The sequence below is a fragment of the Anas platyrhynchos genome, chromosome 36, assembly GCF_047663525.1.
Source record: "Anas platyrhynchos isolate ZD024472 breed Pekin duck chromosome 36, IASCAAS_PekinDuck_T2T, whole genome shotgun sequence".
In the NCBI taxonomy this organism is placed as follows: Eukaryota; Metazoa; Chordata; class Aves; order Anseriformes; family Anatidae; genus Anas; species Anas platyrhynchos.
The window spans coordinates 4560591-4578354 of record NC_092624.1 but is presented as its reverse complement, the minus strand read 5'-3'; the positions used below and the strand labels follow the sequence as shown (position 1 = coordinate 4578354).

General features: G+C 36.4%; 1 long non-coding RNA gene across 1 annotated transcript; it reads left to right on the top strand.

Annotated features, from left to right (window-relative positions):
• Positions 1–15225: 15225 nt before the first annotated feature.
• Positions 15226–17029, top strand: LOC106017948 (uncharacterized). The gene is made up of 3 exons (XR_001191733.5): positions 15226–15345; positions 15834–15918; positions 16366–17029. It is a non-coding gene; the product is annotated as an uncharacterized lncRNA (long non-coding RNA).
• Positions 17030–17764: the final 735 nt, after the last annotated feature.

Here is a 17764-nt window from a genome sequence, read left to right as displayed (position 1 = left end):
TTGTAACTTTGAAGAAACTGGCATGTCATGTCAGATTTCAACATCTTGGCTTTTTTTTTCTTGCTCCAGGGGTGAAGCAATGTGTTCCAGACTATTATGTGTTCCAGACTATTTTGTTAGGCATTGGAATGGGCTTCCCAGGGAAGTGGTTGAGTCACCATCCCTGGAGGTCTTTAAAAGACGTTTAGATGTAGAGCTTAGGGATATGGTTTAGTGGAGGACTGTTAGTGGTCAGACGTTGGACTCGATGATCTTGAGGTCTCTTCCAACCTAGAAATTGTGTGTGTGATTCTGTGTATCAGGCTTGACTGTTTTCTTTGGTCAGCCTGTTGGACTGTTTTTGCTGGTGTGTTCACTGGTGGTTGTACAAACCAGCAGCTCTACCAAAGAAGAACTAATGAAGCCTGACTTCCTTTAGATTTACAGCTCAAAGTGTTCTCCTGCACTGAGAGCATTTACCCTCTATAGAGTCTCTGCTGTCCATCACAACATGACTTTACACCACAGCATTACTCTTGGGTGGGTGTGGGGGGGAAGCATTATTCCCAAAGTGTGGAATAGACACACCTTAGACACACCTTAGATCTGATAGGGTCGCCTCTTGAATCCAGACATCCATTTGGGTGAAGGTATTTCTAACCTGGTTAATTTGTCAAATTTGGGTAAAAGTTATCGTTTCAATTCTCCAACAGCTGGCATGAAAGTCATTGTGAGGGAGGGAAAGATGCATAAAGACATATCAAGTGCAAGGAGTATGGTCCCATTAGTCTTGCTTCCATAGGAAGCCACAATAAGTACTTGTTTTGCCTGTTCTTGGTACAAAAGCTATTAACCATCTGAAGCTTGCTCCTCGCTATTCTGTGCCCAGCAGTGTAGGCTGTGGGGATTAACAAATTCACAAGGCAGACCAGAGCTTTGCTTGAAACTGCTGAAACCACCTGTGTGACATGAACAGGTTACCCTAGAGCAGGATACACACATGACTTTGAGCATGCATACAAGTATAAATTGCTTTCTCAGAAGAGAATAAATCATCTTTGTTCTGAAGAACCTTCCAAAGCATCTTTGTTTTGATATTCATCTGTATCAGTGAAGCTTATTCTCTAATATAATTTTTCAATGTTAGATCACTGAATCTACAGTAAAGTTTATCAAAATAAGGAAAAAGTTGATCGAAGGATCCCTCTTTGTTTGAACAACATTTGTTGTCATGTTCTTTAGTCAAAAAGAAACAAACAAACAAAAAACTTTAGCATTTCTTATACTATCCATTTCCTTTTGGTTTTCCTATTTTTTTTATTTTTTTTTTCTGTTTTTAATATTTTCATTCAGCTTAAATGGTTAAGGGTTTTTCATCCTGTTTGAACAGAATGAGATTCTGGCTTTCACTATCTAGCAGTGACAAAGTACCTAACGGGGTGCGCAAATAATGCCTTTCCAGAATAATTTTCAGAGCTTCTCCTTTCCAGTAAATTCGTTTAAAAAACATATATATATAATATATAATATATAACATATAATATATAATATATAATATATAATATATAATATATAATATATAATACATAATACATAATACATAATACATAATATAATATATATATATACCCTTTATCTTGCGTATTTTGAGTGCTTATCCAAAGCTTTCCTGAAGCTGAAGAAAGGAATAACACATCCTTCAAATCTCTGAGTCAAAGATTTTTGCACTGTTAACATGATTTAGTTTTATTTCAGTAACTCAATAAGCTAAATTAATACTAAGTGTCAGATATAACTAAGATCTGACTTCCTTATTGTGAAGTTCAGAAGGGAAACCAATTGTATTGATCCTGCTGAAGCTCATTCCTATATGTGCTATTATATTGCAAAATAGTTGTTTTCAGCTGAATTAATGCAATAGAATACATAGGCACTTTTGTTAAAGTCACTCCAACCTAATTACGAATTTAAGTAGAATTTTTGCAGTGTATGTACACTTAACAGCACTTCATCTGTAAAACAAAGAGACAGAAAAACGGATAAAAAAGCACTTCTAAATTCTTCAAGTGTTTATTGCTAGTTTTTGCTATCTGTTTAGTCTGTTCCTCATTGTTAGTATGCCAGATTTTGCCTGAACTATCCAATTGTCTTATGCAAAACACAGATTGTGATACCCTTATGTAGAACATTTTCTTACACAGTAAGTCTCTTTCATTTCACCAGAAGAATTTATGTGAGGTATTATTTGACATAAATGAAACAAACTCAATCCTGTATTTCCAACTTTTCATCTTCACTAAGAAAAGCAAGCTGCAATCACATATGTTGCATCAACCATTCTGTGAAATGACTAGGCAGCATGGATTGTTCTGAGAGCTTCTAGTCTTAAATTATTAAATAAATATATAATATTTTTCTAGTTTAGAGCAGGAAATTCTAGTAGTTTTGTGACAAACTTGCTTTGAATGTTATCATTACTCAAGAGTTTTCTGCATGAGGGACAATCCATTTAGATCCTGGTTTCTTTGGGCTTTTATCTTTATATGCTGTTCTTGTGCTTTGCATTTTTTAATAATATTTCAAACAATTCCAGCATTTCCATTTTAAAACATGGTAAGACTTGGTAAGATGAATGTCTGCAATTACCCTCAGTTGTTTAAATGGTTTCTTTTGTAACACAAGACATAAGAGAATTTCATATCCTCCTCTCATTTCCTTTGCAAAAGCTTCTCAGCTTTTCCATAGTGGAGAATATGTAGCCAGCTTTTCTGAAGAAATAGAACTTAATGTTTTCTAAAAAATACTCCACCTGAAAAATAAATAAATAAATAAATAGTATATATATTAATTTATTGTAGCAATAGTATATATATTAATTTATTGTAGCAAAGCATAATCAAAACATTAAATTGGGGAATACGAAAATCCCACTGGTACCTCTTTCAGGGTCAGAATAAGAAAACACTAAGCTATTTGATCAATTTTTAGGTATATTCTTCTGCTTGTACATAAAAGTTCTGCTTCCCATTCCAGCCAGCCAGCTAAGAGTGAGGATATATAGCACATTTACCTTTAAAATGCAGATACCATTTCCCAACATCCTTTAACTACTTTTGTCTCATAACAGAGGATGATGTGAACTTAGAATATATATGTAGGATACATCTATATTCCCATCTATATAGGAATATAGATGTATCCTGAAATGGAATAGCTGCACTCATTAGGAAAAAGTCAAATTGCCAACTCCTACTGGGGAGAAAAAATTTATGTGGGAAGAGGGAGAGATAGATAAAGTGAGGGCAAAGTTTAGGTGGATTTTCCTACAACTTCTGTTTCCCTTCTCACATGATCTCCTAACAAGGCTGACTCAGTGTTTCACAGCTATTGATCTAATTGGTACCATTATTTGTAATAATAATAGCAAAGCTGATTGTTTTTTAGACTGCTGGAGTTTATTTTTAATTGCTTACTTCTAAAGTATTGTGAAAGTTACACATCACTTTCTGGAAACATCTGAAATCCCAATTAAGAATTACTTGATTTTTGATATATTATGTCTATTCTAAACTGTATTTTCTCAAGAAAGCATATAAAGCCAAATTTAACAAGATCTTAAGTTATTTTTATTTCAGCTAAGACTTGTGAGTTGTTGAGTAAACATATCTCTTTGTTACAGTCAGTTACCTAAGAACTTTTGCTGAATATTTAAATTCCATCAGTTTCATTCCAGATGCTTTGTGGCTATGTTACTGAAGCTTTCTGATTTCTGAAAATAGCTTCTTAGTTGCATCTGAAAAACTTCTCTGCTGGTTTAACTGCCACCTTTTGTTGTCAGTGATATTGTAAATGTAGAATGAAAGTGCTAAAGTATAGAGAGGAGAGAACACGTATCTTTTCCCATTCTCAGAAAGTTTTTTGACATTGTGCTTACTGAGTATGCATGATGCAAGAGAAGGCATTTGGTCTCACCTGTGAAGTGGGAATGTGGCAGAGGAAAAGCTCTGCATGATCAGACCAAAAGTTGCAGCTAGCCCAATTTTCTCTCACTGAAAATGGACAATTACGATTGATTAAGAAAAGAGCTTTCTCCTGCTTTACCTTCCTGGCTTCTATTTTAGGCTCTTCTAGAGCTTTAAATCACACATGGATTTTTATGTGTAATACTCACTGCTTGATCTCTCCTCCTTGTACTACATTTACAAAAAATAAAATAAAATAAAATAAAATAAAATAAAATAAAATAAAATAAAATAAAATAAAATAAAATAAAATAAAATAAAATAAAATAAAATAAAAAAGTACATTTTCAAACTTTATTTAGACAGGACACTTCCTTAGCATGGAAGAGTTACTAAAGTCCCACTGCCTGGTAATGTCTTTTAATGACCTTGACTTTTGGAGTGATAATAAAGCAGTTTCTGACTGATCTTTTCTATTATATTGTTGATTTTTATGAATATCTGACAAATACTACATATTCACCTTTTACACAGAAAAATCCTAGTCAGCGTAGGCTTTCATCATAGAGACATTTTTACATATTTTATTAATTTTGTTACCACTTTCTGAAGTTTTAAAATGTAGAATTACAATGAACAAATATCAGCAGAGAATTGACATGCACTTCATCTGTAGCACTTTGATTTTCTAGATGAATTTAGTCTGAACTTGTCATTATTTAGAAGGGGTTCACGGTTGTTTCTTCCTCTACCACATCATAACATGCTGCTGTGCTGCAGCTCCAGAAAGCTGTGTAGGGACCTATTTTTTCACTGTTGTCTTCATTTATTATTGGTACGGTATTTACTTTTATTACATTTATTATTGGTACAGTAGACCATGGTCTACACCAAGAATGTGACAAGAACTTTTCTTGGAAGAAGAAGATTGTCCTTCCACAAAGAGTTGAAAAGAAAATGAAAGACAACACCTAAATAAAATGAAAATTAAATAGTTGTGATCAACAGAAAGAAATGTTAAAAGTCACAATTGCATTTTAACTCCTTTTTTAGTTGTATGAGCATTGTTTCAATAGAAAGGTATAGTAGTGAGCAACTGGAAGAAGACAAAAAGCTGGTTCATAGACATTATAGACACATGGGGAGGATTTGTCTTGTCTACTGGATGGTATGTAGGAAACTGCAATGGTGTTGTAGAAAAAAAAATAAAAATAAATGATATGATCTGTCTCTAAGATACGGTTAACCCAAGATATCCTCAAGGGTCAGAATAAATTACAGTCATTTGTCTTGTTTCGTTTTTTGTATGGCATCTATTTATAGCATACAGAATTATATCTTATGGTATCAGTTCAATTAATAGAAACATTTCATAAGAACACGCATTAAGGGATGTATCCTTTGTTTACTGAGAAATTGTTAAACGGATGTTAAATGGTTGCTCAACTTTAAAGCTGGGCCTGCTCTGAATGTGGATTTGGAACAGAGATGGCACTCCTGAGATAAATTGTTTTGTGAGCCTGAAGGAGAAGAAACCTGTACTGCCAAACTTACATTTGCCGGAATATTTGCCAGTTGTTAGTTTAATTGAAGGTTTGCCAGAACTCCACTCTGAATAAGAGCGTATAAATTTTGGAGACTACATCTGTATAGCTGCACATGGGATATAGAAGCACTATCATTTGTTCTTGCTCTACCAAAATGGTTTTCTCTTAAAACTAGCCTATTATTATAACAAAAATTACCCAATAGATTTAGAGTATAGAATTCCTGTTCAGTTGGGCTATCAAAGCATCTAAACAAATCAACTAAATATGGGAAAGATTTTTCAGATCTGATCTTTTTATGAGCAGATTAAAGCATGGTTTTCATTTATTTCAGTTTAAAACTGTTTCAGGATTATATCCATCTGTTCAAAAGAAAGGCTAAAATCCCAGACACCCATGAAGTCTTCAGCAAATTCTGCTGCTGCAACCTCTGACAAAGCCAACGTTTAAGGGACATACAGGATATCAGCAGGTCAACATTATCTGTAAAACCCCCCAAAAAATAAAGCTGTAAAATGCTGTATACAGAGAGATAGTATGACATGGTGAGAAATATCAACTATCACAAAGGACAAAAGTTGCTAGAGGCTTCTTCAGCTTAGACAAAACAAAGATAAAAAAAAATAAAGCAAGATAAACTGCCAATGTATGAATGGAATGGAATTGTTGATAAATGTAATGTTATCAACAAAGACTACATCTTTCAGGGTGCTACAGTAAAAATGTATCAATGAGGTATACTGCAGGCAACTTGAACTCTTTCTGTTCACATTCAAAATGATGGGACACAAACTTATACAGATTTTGAATGTGATAAGGTACTCATGCTACCATACCTTACCCCTCAGCAAGATTGCCTCAGATTTAATATCACCCTATGTGGCTTTTGAAACACACTGAATTTGTTCAATCATTTTCACAATATAGTATTTGGACATATTTTTTAATATCCTTCTCCTGAGTAAGCTGCAAAGCAAAAAGAAGAGTGACACAATTGAGTAGGCAGCGTTAGAAAGTGGAGGGCAATCAAAAGTGGAGGTAAGCAATCAAAATTTTGACCATGAGCCAGCAGTGTGCCCTCGTGGCCAAGAGGGCCAATGGGATCCTAGCATACATTAGAAGGGAGCGTGGCCATCAGGTCAAGGGTGATGATCCTCCCCCTCTACTCTGCCCTGGTCAGGCCTCACCTGCAGTACTGTGTCCAGTTCTGGGCTCCCCAGTACAAAAAAGACAGGGATCTCCTGGAAAGAGTCCAGCGGAGGGCCACAAAGACAATATGGGGCCTGGAGCATCTTCCCTACGAAGAAAGGCTGAGAGACCTGGGTCTGCTCAGCCTGGAGAAAAGAAGACTGAGAGGGGATCTCATCACTGTGTATAAATACCTGAGATGTGGGAGACAGAGGGACATGGCCAACCTCTTTTCAGTGGTTTGTGGGGATAGGACAAGGGGTAATGGCCACAAGATAGAGCACAGGAAGTTCCGCACTGACATGCGAAAGAACTTCTTCACGGTGAGGGTGACAGAGCACTGGAACAGGCTGCCCAGGCAGGTTGTGGAGTCTCCTTCTCTGGAGATATTCAAGGCCTGTCTGGACACCTACCTGAGTAGCCTGCTCTAAGGAACCTGCTTTGGCAGGTTGGACCCGGTGATCTTTCGATCAACGGGAAAGTGAAGCCTGTGAGTAGAGATAAAGACAGTTTATTAAGACAGAAAAATAATAATAACTATAATAATAATAACAATAATGATGATAATAGTACTACTACTAATAATGTGTGCGAAACAAGTGATGCACAGTGCAACTGCTCACCACTCGCTGAGCCTAACCCTGAGCAGTCTGGCTCCCCCACCCCAGCTAGCCCCTCCTATATATTGTTCAGCATGACATCAGAAGGTATGGAATACTCCTTTGGCTAGTTTGGGTCAGCTGTTCTGGGTCTGTCTCCTCCCAGCTCTTGCTGCACCCCCAGCCTGCCCATTGGCAGGACAGAGCAAGAAGCTGAAAAGTCCTTGGCTTGCTGTAAGCACTGCTCTGAAACAATTAAAACAGCAACATGTTATCAGCACTCTTCTCATCCTAAGCCAAAATATAATACCCTTCCAGCTACTAGGAAGAAACTTAACTCTGTCCCAACTGAAACCAGTACAACATGGTTGGTGTTTTTTTCCTGCTAAGCAGTAAGCCTAACTAGTATGTATGTATGAATACTATGGCTATGATTTTACAGCACATGAATGATTGGAAGTATATTATCAATAATTATACAAAATATTTACATAATATACAATAAATATAACATATAAGAGGTAAAGTACACATTATTAGTGACATATAAAATACTACGAAATAATAGTAATATAAAATAATAGTAATATAAATGCAAAAATATATGTAGTAAATTATTATATTGTGTTGTTTAAAGCTATTATATGAAGTCTTAATGAACATAAATCAGTAAATGTTATCTAATAGTTAATCTCTTCTGATCCCAAAATCAATTTCATAAATTGGAGCCATTAGTCAAACTAAAATATTTTCATTTATAAGTTCTTATTTAATTTTGAGGGAGAATCACCATATTTATATCAGAATCATAGCAATAATTTGTTTTGGATGAAGCATCTACAGTTGCTATTTTGCAAGAGGTTACCACGACTTACATGAATGGAAAAGAGAAGATCCATTCTCTGGCATCCATTACAGTAAACAGCATGTCACTTTAAAACCCCTGGAAAAGCATTTCAATTCTATTTCAGTTTTCAGTTTGGCTTTTGAAAATCTGTCAAAGGTTTGGTTGCATCTCACCTATTAGAGTAGACCAAGCCAGAGACTTTTAAAGAGTCTCAGGTGAAAGAATTCAAATAGTCCTTCAAGATGCAGTGTTAATGAATTTGCCTTTCAGAATTTTTATGTACATCCTGTACTTAGCCTAATATACAGGCAGTAATTCAAAACAGTCTGCTAAAAATGCTCTTTTGCTTAGCTGTGATTTACATTATCTTAAAGATCTTTACTTTCTATTATGTTGCAAAATAATGTCCTTCTATTAGTATTTTAAGTTCAAAATGTTTGAAAGTCTTTTTCTCTCTTGCCTTCTTATGTACATGTATTCTTTGCTATACAGTGTACACCACTAGGGCATTCCCTTATTCCTTCTTACTATATTAAATCACTGCATCCAAGTTCCTCTTTAAAACTCAAGTTATAAGAAAATACATAGGTTTAGACATGAAGACAGCAGAGGAGATGCCTAGTTAGAACTTAACTCAGTGGAGTTAGAAGTAGATCCACTTACACCTCCAAGAATAAAATATCAAGTAGTTGGAAACTTCTGTGACAAGTTAGAGAGATTATGAGGAAAAATATAGAAAAGGCAGGAAAGACAGAAAACAACAGGATCATTAGGAACATATCTGAATTCCTGTTTCCTCAGCTGGAGTAAAGAAAACTGTTTGGTCTGAGATTCCAGTTTATGAGGGATTATAGAGGCAGTTCGAAGAAATTACCTTCAGACTGAAGAACTAAGAGTTCATGTCAAAAGAATAGGCAGGCTTACAATTGTGGTGCCAATACTGGTACCTTATTTACTCTAAGTGTTTTCTTCCCATATGTTAAATTAAGAACAACTAATCCATTCTCTAGAGGTTTTCTTCTCTGTCAGACAGAGGATCAGCACAGCCATAGTTATTTTGTTCTCACTGAATCTTTCAAGCACTGTCAGGGGTTTCAATGAGACTGCTTTTGTTTGATTTACATCATAGGAGAGAAACTACATCTACCATTTGGTATGTTGTACAGTTGATATTATTGTATTGCCAGTATTTACCGAAGTTTTCCAGAAAGTGTTTCAACTGCATATTGCAGTTTTACCAATTAATTTGAAGTGTTTTATGCAAAGGTTTTATGTTGTTACAAAGTATTAAAGCGTCATATTATTCAGAGAAGTCTTTCTTTTATCTACTGACTGTGTTTATTTCACATTAGCATGAAAAATGCTATTTTTTGCAATGAGTACAAACTTCAAAAGTCTGAAAAAAAAAATCTAGACCTGTACATGTATATATTTATACATAGTGGAACACTACAAAGTTCTTCTTTTGTATGTTTCATATACTGCTACATATTTTCCCAATGAAAATTGACAAATATATATATATATTATTCCCAAGTATCAAGGTATTTTTCAATTTTTAAGACATACTATTAAAAGATTTTCTGCTATTATTTAGAATTTCATGATAGTTTTTCCTTATTTTGTGCTAAACTCTTTCTATGTCAACATAAGTGATTGACCTAACTGGTAAAATTAATAGAGATAGATAAAATAAAATAAAATAAAATAAAATAAAATAAAATAAAATAAAATAAAATAATAGTAATATGCATTTGTAGTCTCTCCTGAGGTGGGGGGAGGGGGGGAGGGGGCGGAAAGAGAGCCAACAACAACTCTTTTCCTATTTTCCTCTTCAACATTTCTCCCACAATATCATTAGACTTCTGGCCTTAGCAATGGCAGGATACAGCCCACTCTTTTTTCAGTCACCATCCCTATAGGTCTTTAAAAGATGTTTGGATTCAGAGGTTAGTGATATGGTTTAGTGGAGGACTCATTAGTGTTAGGTTAGAAGTTGGAGTCGGTGATCTTGGAGGTCTCTTGCAACCTAGATGAATCTGTGATTCTGTGATTCTGTGACAAAGCTGTATCTTGAAGTGGTCCAATGGATTCAATGGTCAATGAGTTACAAGAGCACAAAAACGTAACAAGAGGATAGCACTTTCCTTCCTTCCTTCCTTTCTTTCTTCCTTTCTTCCTTCCTTTCTTTCTTACATTGCAGGGATAGTACTAGCAACATAAGCACATGAATTAATAGCAATTGCCCCTCTAAGTGATTTCACCGTTCAGATGTATTTATTAGCAATGCAAAGACATCGTTGATGTCTTGGTTTCAATAACTATGCAGAGTTTATTGTTGTTCTTTTAGGTTATTACACATAAAAAGAACAGCAGGTTTGGTATACATACATGCAGTCCTTAACTGCACTGACATAATGTTTGAAAGCATTAAACGGAAGAGGAAAAATGTGATTTTCAGTGATTGTTATGTTATGTCTGAATTCAGGTTTCAACAATCATCCCTCAAAAATCTGCGTCAGGCTGGCGGGCGGTCACTAGTGGGGTCCCTCAAGGCTCCATTTTAGGGCCGGTACTTTTCAATATTTTTATAAACGATCTGGATGTAGGAATAGAAGGTATTTTGAGCAAGTTTGCCGATGACACCAAACTTGGAGGAGTTGTGGACTCGAATGAGGGTGGAAAGGCCTTGCAGAGGGATCTGGATAGGTTGGAGAGCTGGGCGATCGCCAACCGCATGAAGTTCAATAAGAGCAAGTGCCGGGTCCTGCACCTGGGACGGGGAAACCCTGGCTGCACGTACAGACTGGGCGATGAGACGCTGGAGAGCAGCCTAGAAGAGAGGGATCTGGGGGTCGTGGTAGACAGCAAGTTCAATATGAGCCAGCAGTGTGCCCTGGCAGCCAGGAGGGCCAACCGTGTCCTGGGGTGCATCAAGCACGGCATCGCTAGTAGGTCGAGGGAGGTGATTGTCCCGCTCTACTCTGCGCTGGTGCGGCCTCACCTTGAGTACTGTGTGCAGTTCTGGGCACCACAGTATAAAAAGGACATGAAACTGTTGGAGAGTGTCCAGAGGAGGGCTACGAAGATGGTGAAAGGCCTGGAGGGGAAGACGTACGAGGAACGGCTGAGGGCACTGGGCCTGTTCAGCCTGGAGAAGAGGAGGCTGAGGGGAGACCTCATCGCAGTCTACAACTTCCTCGTAAGGGGGTGTCGAGAGGCAGGAGACCTTTTCTCCATTAACACTAGTGACAGGACCCGCGGGAACGGGGTTAAGCTGAAGCAGGGGAAGTTTAGGCTTGACATCAGGAGGAAGTTCTTCACAGAGAGAGTGGTTGCACACTGGAACAGGCTCCCCAGGGAAGTGGTCACTGCACCGAGCCTGACTGAATTTAAGAAGAGATTGGACTGTGCGCTTAGTCACATGGTCTGAACTTTTGGGTAGACCTGTGCGGTGTCAAGAGTTGGACTTGATGATCCTTAAGGGTCCCTTCCAACTCAGGATATTCTATGATTCTATGATTCTATGAAAAATGGCTAGTGAAGACAGGCAGCTTTCATGTGTTCCAGCTAGAGCAGTGGCTGCTGGGTACTCTGTGAGCCAGCTACAGTTAGAACAAACATCCTTACTTTTTTACTCCTCACTCCACAAATCACCTACCAAAACTATATGTTTTGTTGTTGTTGTTGTTGTTGTTGTTGTTTTGTTTTGTGTGTGTGTGTGTGTGTCCCAGTATCAGAAGATACTGTAATACATATAAAAACATCAGAAGATACTGTAATACATACAAAAACATATTACAGCTGTACCAACCAGTATTAATCAGAATTTTTTGTGGCAGAAGGATCATTCTTGATTGCATAGTTTCATTTTAAAAGAGGAATTGAGTTATTTAACATTTCCCCTTGAGATCATTTTTAGAAATATTTTATAAGCACGATCATGTAGTTAAACAAAGCTAAACAGGAATTACAGGTGGAGAAGTGATTTTTGAGACAAAGACATGGTCCCAGTAAGTTAATTTAAATTTGCATGATCAACAATCAAAGATCTAGGATGAGAACCCACCTTAATTAAGCTTTTTTTTTTCTTTTCTTTTTTTTTTTTTTTTTTTAATTCCCTGCCTTGTGCACACTTATGGCCTTATTTATATAATGACAGAAAATATCATGTACTCATAACTACTCTTTACAGCAGAGCCATTGTGCAGATAACCTACTTGGGGCTTTGGATTTGCAGAGGGAAGTGTAAAATAGTAAGCTGACTATGCTAGACAAGATGGGAAATTAAGATTTAGACCCAGCACGGAGAAATGAATGAGTGGGTTGTCTATACACTCATTTACTATAGAAAGGATTTTGTTTTTCCCCTGTGGAAAACTGTATTTGCTACAGCTGACAAGAATAAGATGCAGCAGCTCAAGAAAACATTAGTGAATATTTTAGCATCAACTGCAAAAATAATATGGAAAAGTCATATTGTTAGGGAATTTTTATTGCCCCCCTTGAGAGATATTAAAAAACATGTTTTGTACTTAAATATAGAAAGTTGTAATGAACAGTGCATTGGACAGAGTCTTACTGCTGCAAGCCATTCTGCAAGGAGTCTGCAAAGATACATATCATCCAATTCATTACATTTATTTGCCCCAGCACCAGTCCTGTGAGCATCAGCCTGGAACACCATAGCCTGGCCTTGGCTTCATGTGCTAACACCGAGTGCCCTTGAACACTCCTATTTCACCGTTGCTACAAAACAAATCTGTGGCTGTTTCTTGTATCATTGTGAAAGAAAACTTCACTCCCTTACAAGAAGTCCTTCTGTCCCTGGTTTTCCCAATTCCAGCCAGTTTCACCCTTTCTGTAGTCAGGTCTTCTTGCCCTCCATACCACATCATTCCTCAGTCACACATTACCATTGCTGAGCAGTTAAAATTTGAATTTCCCTTTCAGTATCCTCTTAGTACTTTTGCTTTCCAAGATTTAAATGAATGTCTTATGGACACTTTACATTCCACCATCCCAAGTATTAGAGCTCTTATCATAGAACAGACTTCATCTTTGAGACTTTGTCATTTGCAGGATGTAACTGACTGGCATCCTCTGTGAGCCACACAGTAATGCTCTGCTGATGAGCCACCTGTACCCCATAGACTGTGCAAATTGACAGGAACATTCTGAAAGATCAATAAAGTGAGATCCCAGAAAAGCAAAAAGCCACATTCACGTTAAACTGAAGATTTTTCTCTGTAGTCTGAACCTTTACCATCTTTGAATATCTTATAAATATATGAGAATTCACCTTTCTTGGAGAAAGAAAGCTCCTTTTATAACAGAGCTATATGGCATTTTCTGTGCAGAGTAAGCAATCTTAGAATTTTTGATACATGGGATGATGTATCAAAATGATGATGGGATAACATAATGTACCCTGATGAAAAAAAGTATATATATTATAAAGAATAATGAATGCTTAAAAGGAGACGAGAGGGGATGGGAGGGGAAGAATATTTAATTAAGCTGTTTTTTAAGTTTGCTTACGTTGAAGATAACTGTTTCATCTCTTATGATCTAGTTAGCCTTTCCTTCTATCTATATAGGTCAGTCTAGAAAATGATGGAGAAAAAAATGAAAAAAAAAAAAAAAAAAAAGTGAATTCTGATTGTAGAAAAAGTTTAATGGTGATAATAGGGTAGCTTAAATAAATATTTTTTGCTTTAACCTACCCTTCCCACCATAATTCAACTCCTGCATTGTAATGGAGATTTCCCACTGATCCAGCTCCATTAAATAAAATCACTCGAGCTTTTCAGATCAGAGAGGAAACATATCTTCACTTATATGCCTCCAAGTGATGTGGCAAAGCCTTTTACTTCCCTCTCTTTTCTCTCTTTTCGCTGCTTTCTCATTTGAGGTATCATATATCCCATGGCAGTCATATACACAGTTCTGTAAGTCTACAGTTTTCAGTTTTATTTGGCGGCTATTCACAGGCTGGTTTTACTCCTTTTTTTGCCTGACTATGATTCCTGCAGAGTAGCAATCAGAATCTGGGCTGTAATTTCTCAGCCACCTGAAGCTGCCTAGGTGAATGGAAGAAAAACAACACTACTAGACAGAACGGAGTATTATAAATGCTTTTGATTCAAGAAGAATTTGGTGCATGGAATCAAGTATATGAGTTCAGGAAACTTAAACAATATACATCTGGGTTCATAGGGGTTGGTTTGAGGGTCAGCTATCTTCAAGACGTCTTGTTTAAGAGTACCTGAATGCAACACCAATTCATCAGAGATAAGGTTAGAATGATGCTATATAAAATGTTTATACTTCCATTACAAATGCTGGTGATATCAAGATCTATCAAATTATTGTCTGGGTTTTTTCAGTGTTTATTCACTGGTGCAGTGAACCTGTTTTCTTTTTCTTTGTATTTTGATCTTATGTTTGTTTTTGACAGTAGTTTACCCTCCTGCACACAATAAGGAAACAAGAAAGCTTAACAACCCACCCACCTAACACGCCTAGTGACTAGTCTGTCTAGGATCTATGTGTAAATGAGAGAAAGAGAACTATCTAGCAAATGAATTGGGATACACAACTTTGTCCCCTATCTGAATTTATTCCCTGGAGGAATATTTACACCTTTTCAGATATATATGCACACTACCCTCCAATCTCAAAGTTGGGTGCTAGGTGGTATGAAAGTCCACCATGATCTAAAGCAATGCATGAAGAGGTGATCTGCATTCTTAATTCCATATTTCAATTCTAAAACTGTATTTTCTGATTTTTGATTAGTGACTTTCCAGGTTTAAGGGGGGATGTTGTATGTGGGAGGTTTTTACAGCAAAGTACAAACCAAGTGCTATGACCTGATGGATAAATAATGCTGTTAGGTCCACCTGTATACAAAGACTCAGTAGCATTACCTCCATGTTCAATTTAGCACAAAATCTCCAGTAACAAACCTCACATTTCTGTTTGTAATATCTAAAGAATCAATTCTAAATGCACTTAATCTGTTTCTGTGAGGTCTCCACTCACCCACAGACATTTAACCAATCATTACTGAAGCTGCTTCTAATGCTCTAAATGCCTGATGAGCTTCAGGCCATGGCTATTTAATTATTGAAGAAGTGTTTTAAGAAGTGACAGAGAAACATTGCCTTCTTCCTTGATGTATTACACTCTTACTGTGGCCTGATCCAGAAAACAAGGAGGTCTGTATAAGTATTTACACAAACCAGGGCAAATCATTATTCAGGCTCAGCGCTGTTTTTTTTTGTTTGGTTGGTTGGTAGGTTGTTTTTTTTTTTTGTTTTGTTTTGTTTTGTTTTAAACAGTCTCCTTCTCTTGCTTTTGCCCTCATAGTTTTCTATCTACACTTGCAGCCTGATCTGATTCTACTGAATAATTGATTGTATGGTATCATATCATTCCAAGTGCATCCTCATTTCCCACTTCTTTTTTATATACAGTTTTTGTTGCTGTTTACTTTTTAAACTGTTAAAAGTTTTTTGCTTGCTTGTTTTCCCTATTGCCTTTAGTACTAATCAAAGAGTACTGAGTGTACTGTTCAGGGCTGTTGGGGATAGGAGAAAGAAGAGAGAAAAAAAAAGGGTGGGGGGTGGGGAGAAGGAGTAATGAATTTTAATTCTCTGGCTCCTGTAAAGTTTTGCTTCTAGTGCTCACATTTCATGCTTTACAGGTGAATGTATTTTATTCCCATGATCTCTACAAGTCTGTTCACACACACTGAAGATCACTCTCCAGAGTACGGCCCTTCCAAGCCAGTATGTAAACAACTCTTTCATAAATTAGGGGTCTTCTCAGCCTAATTGCTTCTCTTGTACATGTTTTGAGGAGTTAATGGAAGAAAGTGCTACTCCATCTCTGCTCACAGATTATAAAATGTGTTTTGCTGTTATCAACAACAGGTGAAGAAAACTGCACTATTGTGGATCAGGTCAATTACTTCTACATGTAGTCTTATCACGTGGTAATCACTGCAGTGCCTGAATGCCTCTGGCAGTACATTAAGCAGCACAAAAGGTCTGTCACATTTCGTCCACTCAGCTTCAGGAGTCTGTTAAGTGAACTGTTGCATAATAGGCAAAAGTATAGCCTATAGTTGGGTTTCTTTGTGTGTGTGTCTTTAATATAGCTATCTTTAAAATTAAGTTTTATAATTTCCTGGAACCTCCTGCTAGATCAGTCAGTCTAAATTTCATCTACTGCAGGTTGTCTCTCTCCTTGAAGAGCTCCATTATGTCAGTCAAGCAAAACTACTGGGGACAGTTTTCATCTAGTTTTTCTAGATAACATCAGGTCAGGCTACGGAGAATTTGGATGAAGATTGTTTATAGCGGTAATATTCTATAGAAAATCCATTCAGAGAATATAAAGATTGCAGTGTTCAAGGAAACAAGACTGTGTTGTGCTTCACTTTTTGTAGAATACAGAATATAGAATTTCACGTGAGCGTCCGTTTTACACATTTACCAGCAGGAGTTCAGAACAAGGCTAGCGGCAAATAAGCAAGTTCATAGAGATTTTAATTTCTGTTATTTGCTTTTTATATCTGTAAAGGAACATGAAATATTTCTTCAGAAATATGTCACTGTGCTCAAGCGACTCTCTTATGCATATCTAATGGAGAATAGTCCAAGTGATAAGTTAGTAAATGTGTCACAAGCTGATGTTTGCAGTTCCAGCTAGGCTCCATATGCACATTTAGGTGTCTAAATACACTTTGTAATCTAGCCCTCAGCTATCTAGGCATTCAAAAGTGAGACTCAGAATTTCGTGTCAGTTGCACGGTTTTGTATAAACTACCTTAAATATATTAAAATGTTTTTCCTATAAACACTTGTGGAAGTGCATAGCTGATATTTATTTATTTAAACTTTCTGACATTATGTCTCTATAAATATTTTAAAATATACTAAAAGAATACTGAATTTAATTTAAATGTAATTATTTGATAAAAGTTCTGTATATTCATTACACAGAAAGAATATGTAGTTTCATTGGTAATTACTGTCACTTTCTGTAATTCATATCTGGCATGTGTTTAAAATATTTTTTTTATATCATAATTTTTTGTTGTGTCTGCTAATTAGGACAAGCATGAATGCTATTTACTCATTGAAATTAAGAAAAAATAATATAGTCACCTATTACCCCTTATCATCATTTCATAATTGTAATGGTGTTACAAGATGAACACTTTTTTTTTTTTCTGTTAAAGAGATCAGATTTTCCTGCTTTGTGCAAAACAATTGGATACACAGGTATGACACACATAAGCTTTTCTATAAATTGCAGGATCCCGAAAGATTGCTGTTAGAAACTTGTAGATGCAACTTATGTGAATTTATCCAAGGGCAAAGTGGTCACCATGAGCTATCTGAAATGTTTATGTGTAATACCTTACTACTGCTTTTGAAGGTGAAATGCACATGCAGACCAAAAGACACAGTAGAGTCTGTGACTGTTGAGCTTAGTAGTGTCTTAAATTGGAATCATAATTTTTCATCCATAATAGCATAAAATATTACAATGCTTCCTTTGTTTCACAAAATTCTTCGCCTTCACAAGAGGTGATTGATAAATACCAATTACTAATATTATGTATAT